We start from the raw sequence: 5578 nt of genomic DNA, 5'->3' as shown, positions 1-5578 counted from the left end.
GGCAAATAATGCTACAATAAACATTGTTGTGGTGGTAGTTTTAGTATGGACTTGTTTCTGATCATTTAGGGGAATGCCCAAAAGTGGGATTGCTGTGTAATAGGGGAGCTCTTTGTGGAGTCTTTTGAGGAACCTGCAAACTGCTTTCCAAAGTGGATGAACAAGTTTACACTCCCACCAAGAATGCAGTAGGCTTCCCTTCTGGCCACATCCCTTCCAGCATCTGTTGTTGTAAAAGTATGGAACGATTCACTAATTTGCGTGTCATCCTTTTGCAGGGACTATGTTAATCTTCTCTGTATGTTCCAATTTTAGTGTATGTGCAGCCAAATTGAGCACAGAACATTATTGTATATATAAAGTGTAATTGATTTTCTTAAACTAGACAATTCAACAAAAAGTAAGTTCAAAAGAATTGTGAAATTTTAGAACCATTTATTTCTTACATAAGCACACATTTAAGAGTAAAGTCAAGATTGACATGGCAAAAACAAAATAATTCCAGGTATTTGTTGTTCATGAGATGTGTAGGAAGAGGAATTCAATTATTCTACACAAGGCACCTGTCATAGTGATCATTGCAGCAAATGTTAAGGTTTGTTAAAAGTTTTAATGATTTAAATATGTTTATTTTTGGGATTTGCTTATATATGATAAAATTAAGACTGTTTGGCAGGTCATAAAATTTTTTGATAAAGTATATAATATTTGTAGTAGCATGTACTAGTAAGTATGTACATTTCAGAGTTTATAGAAACTTTACTAATGAGAAGTTGCAAAGAATGTTTAAAGAAGCAGAGTGAAGAGTTAAGATTTAAAGTACACAGTTTCTGTTAAATCTTTAGGGCTCCCTTACGTTATATGTTAATGATGAACAAATAATTATAAAAGCCACATATAAATGATGAGATGAACTATAAATAGTAATCTTAGTGGGTAAATTTAAAGGCTACTCATAGCTTTACCCAGTTTTACATGTACAGGAATATGAGAAAATAGTAAAATCTACTGTGTACACTTCAAATACTGAAAACCATGGTAATTGTTTTGTTTTTTATTTTAGTAATCATTAATATTTAATTATTTTTTTCTTCATAGCATTTTTTCCTTGTAATATAATAAAACATTTTGTGAGTCATCATTAAGAGGTACTTTGAGAATATTATTGGGATGGCCACACCATTTTTCATAGGTGCATGTGAATTTACAAAGAGCAAAACTAAAAACAAAATATTGATTAAAATTTTTATCAAATAGAGTCTGAATCAGTAGTGTTGATAAATGTCCACACCTAAAATCTTAACCCTAGTCTGAAGTAGTGGTATTACAGAATTGAGGCCACAAAATTGAGAAACTGTGTTTTGTTTTGTTTTTGTTTTTTTTGCTTTGGTTTTGTTGGTTGTGGGGCTTGAACTCTGGGTCTTGGGTACTGTCCCTCAGTTCTTCAGCTCACGGCTAGTGTTACCACTGGAGCCACAGCACCACTTTCTTTTTTTCTGCTTATGTCGTGCTAAGGAATGTAATTCAGGACCTCATTCATGCAAGTCAAGCACTCTCACTGAGCCACCTTCCCAGCACCTGAGAAACTGTGATTTAAAAAATCATGTGAACAATATTTGCTTTCTCCTTTGGGTTATATAATGAAATATGTAAACATATTTTTATATTTTTGTGAATTGTCATACTTCTAAATTTATACTAACTGCAGCCAATTTATCCTTTTCAAAGTCAAGAAATATTTCTGAGAGTTTGCTTCTGTGAAGATTGTTTTTGCATTTATAATTTCTTCTGAGTCATTTTTATTTTTTATCAAAATCACTTAATATTTTATGTTGATGAGTTATCATACATCAACTACCTTCAAATGTACACGTAGAGTCTCAATATAGCAATATGAATATTCTCATAAAACTCGTTTATCTGTTACGCACTTTAAATATTATGATATTTTTCCCTTTCTTGCACTCTCTCATTTCTGCTCTTTCTCTTTCATGCTCTATGTCTGCTACTTAGATTTTCTGCTGGTCTACTATTATCCGTCATTATCCACTGGTTTTGTGGGGACATGATAGGGACCATCACTTACCCTTGCATTCTTTAAGAGTTATAACAGTGACGTGAAATTATTCTTTGCCATTCTAAATGCCAAAACAACAGATCTAGGAATTCCTTTCCACTTTAAGTACTATTATAAATTTTATCTCATATGAATCATTGAGACTGATAAGATACTTTTAGCTTGGGACCTAGAAGTTCTTTTTCTTTACAAGCAACCTTTTACTTTTATTATCAGTAAGTAACAAAAAAAAAGCTATCCTATGGAAAGTAGGCTGAAGTTGTTCACAGGGATGAAAAACAAGGTAATGGGGGAAGTAAGTACAAAGGATATCCCTCATATAGCACAGATCCTTAAGAGCAGTTTATGATGTACACTTTGTGATAAGCACAATGTGCTGGGAACTGTAGATTAAATCACTGAACACCTGATATTTATTTACATATGCATATATGCGTATATAGGCCCATATATGTACACATGAATGTTACTGTACACACAAATACATACATATGTACACACATGTACACATGCACAAATGGAGAAAGACACATAGATATAGCCAACAAAAGTTTCACTAGTTGTTGAATATGCCTTTGACAGAATGCTTGGTAACAAATGTGTTGAAGATATATTTGTCTCTAAGAGTTCTTTTACCACTCCTCTTATCTCTTACAACTGGTAGGTTTAGAGAGATTCGACTTGAAAAAAATGCAGTACAAGTGATAGCAAGTCACTCAGAAATCTAAATAAGTATAGGTCATATGGTGTCTCCCTGCTCCCCATGGAATGCTTGCTCTTGTAGTCACTCTCAACAGCCAAAGTAGTAGGATTATTAAGAATAAAGTTATAAGGCTTTAAATGGCATCCTTCCTTGGGCTCTTTTCCAACAGCCAGCATCAATTCTTAAGCAGATGAGTGACTCCCCAGAAGACGGGAGCACAGGTCAAAATTTAACTAACCCATATGAAAAGTTTAAAGTGAGAAATGCTGACTGAGGTCGTGCTGATGTCCTGGCCACTAAAATAAGAAACAAAGAAAGTTTTTTTATGTATTAAAATTTAAGAATAATTTGTAACCTGTCAATAAATGTGTAGAACACAATTATATCAACTAACAAAAGATGATGTGCATTTCATTTATGTGATTTTGGACTTGGAAAGTGTTTTTAAGTGTGTCTACACAAGTAGAATCAGCATGATACAACCCAGCATTTCTTCATTTAAGACACAAGGAAAGGATACAGGTTGTCCCATTGTAACAATGAGATTTGCAAGATACTATTAGAGGGAGGTGGACGGAGGTGTTGTGGATGTGTGAAGGTAAGGAATAGTAGGGGAAATACAAAGGAGGTGGTAGCAATGCTCAATAAGAAATGTACTCATTACCTTACTTATGCAACTGTAACCCCTCTGTACAGTATCTTTACAATAAAATATATATTAAAAACATACTAGGAAAACTGTACATATAGCAAGTTGTATTTGTCACTCAATATAAGTAAAGTATTAGTTTTAGGACCACAGGCATACTAAAATTTTGGATGCTCAAATTCTCTACATAAACACAGTATATTATTTTCATTAGAATCTGCCCACAACCTAGTGCAGTGTGATTTCTGTGAAAATTTTTACTACATTCTATGTTTGTAGTGGAAAATAAAATATATTCACTATCAACAGATACAAATTTATTTCAGATAATTTTTGTCTGCATTTTGTGGATGGAATTGCGAGAGCTTATTTGAAAAGCACAAATTTAATCACCAAGAGCTATCTTCAAGATGTAAAAAATATATAATACAGCATCATTGAATGGTATGGGACTCTAAGGAGAAGTACTTCAATTGAAACATTATCAGAAATTGTAAGCAAGCAAAGACTATTTAGAAATGCAGCTGCTAGATTTCTCATGGAGAGCTTTTATAACATTTGAAACACAAGTCAGAACCTCATGGAAGTGTAGACAATTTTCCTTCACCTTTCTGTCAATCTTGGTCATTATCAATCATAATATAGCTAATCTAGAATAATCTTGTAATAAGAAAATGTTTATGAGAAGTGGAGGAGGATGGTGGAGGAGAACCTGGAGGCTAAACAATCTCTCTCACAGAAAGCAGTTTTAGTGTTCCAGCGAACAGTACTAGGCTAGAGTATCACACTGTGTGCCATCACAGTACAGAGTTTGGCTAGAGAGGGAAAATCCAGGGAAGGAGACAGATCTGAGCAGTTGCTGTAGCCATGGCTGAGGCAGCTTTGGTGGGGGCCATAGTCACTCCACCATACATACAACAGAGGGGGTCCAGGACAAAGGCACCAGACACAGTGGGTGAGCAGATTCTACTCAACACCAGCAACAACTGAAAAGGAGCAAATGAGTTAAACCATCTTAACAGGCCCATATCAAGCATTGAAATAGAAAAAGCAGTAAGAGACCTCTGTTCTTAGAAAAGCCCAGAACCACATTGATTTACAGCAGAATTCTACAAGGTTTTCAAAGCGGAACTCATCAAAGAAAGAGAATTACACACCCATTACTTTGATGAACATTGATGCCAAACTTCTCAACAAAATTTTCGCCAAACAATTCAACAATTCATCCAAAAAATTACATACCATGATCAAAAAAGATTCAGTTCAGGGAAGCAAAGCTGGTTCAATATACGCAAATCAATTAATTAACACCATTTTATGATGAAGTTTCTGCATAAACTAGGAATCCAGGGCATATTCCTCAAAAAAATAAAGGCTGTATATGACAAACCTGCAGCCAGAATTATACTAAATTGTCAAAAAGTAAAGACATTTCCTCATAACTCAGAAACGAGACAAGGACGTCCACTCTCTCCACTTCTCTTCAATTTACTATTAGCATGCCTAGCTACAGCAATAAGGAAAGATGAAAACATAAAAGGAATCCAAACAGTGGAAGATGAAGTAAAACTCTCTCTTTTTGCAGATGACATGATCTTGTATTTAAAGAATCCCATGGACTCCAGTCCCAAATTACTCATGCTGATTCAAAACTATGGCAATGTATCAGGGTATAAAATTAACCCTCAAAAATCAATGGCTTTTCTGTATGCCAACAATGAGAAAAGAGTGGCTGAAATCAGAAAAGCAACTTCATTCTTAATAACCCCACAAAAAATAGAATAGCAATGAATTAACTTAACCAAAGAAGTAAAGGATCTCCATGATGAAAACTTTAAAAACCTGAAAAAGGAAATCAAAACAGAACTTAGAGAGTGAAAAAACTCCCTTGATCCTGGATTGGAAGAATTAACATCGTGAAAATGGCAACACTTCCCAAGGCTATCTACAAATTCAATGAAATACCAATCAATATTTCAATCTCATTCTTCAAGGAAATAGAAGAGGCAATCCAAAAAGTCATATGGAAGGATAAAAGGCAATGAATACCATAAACAAACCTTAACAGAAAAAACAGTGCTGGAGTAATATCAATACCAAATTCCAAACTCTACTACAAAGCATTAGCAAACAAAACAGCTTGGCACTG

At 34.3% G+C, this 5578-nt stretch overlaps 1 non-coding gene across 1 annotated transcript; it reads right to left on the bottom strand.

The window, feature by feature from the left end:
• Positions 1–233: 233 nt before the first annotated feature.
• Positions 234–339, bottom strand: LOC122099092. The gene has a single exon (XR_006145851.1). It is a non-coding gene; the product is annotated as a U6 spliceosomal RNA (small nuclear RNA).
• Positions 340–5578: the final 5239 nt, after the last annotated feature.

The sequence above is a fragment of the Dipodomys spectabilis genome, unplaced genomic scaffold (genome assembly GCF_019054845.1).
Source record: "Dipodomys spectabilis isolate Male_0828 unplaced genomic scaffold, ASM1905484v1 ptg000503l, whole genome shotgun sequence".
Classification (NCBI taxonomy): domain Eukaryota; kingdom Metazoa; phylum Chordata; class Mammalia; order Rodentia; family Heteromyidae; genus Dipodomys; species Dipodomys spectabilis.
Note: the sequence above shows the minus strand (reverse complement) of the source record. Positions and strands in the feature narration are given on the sequence as shown.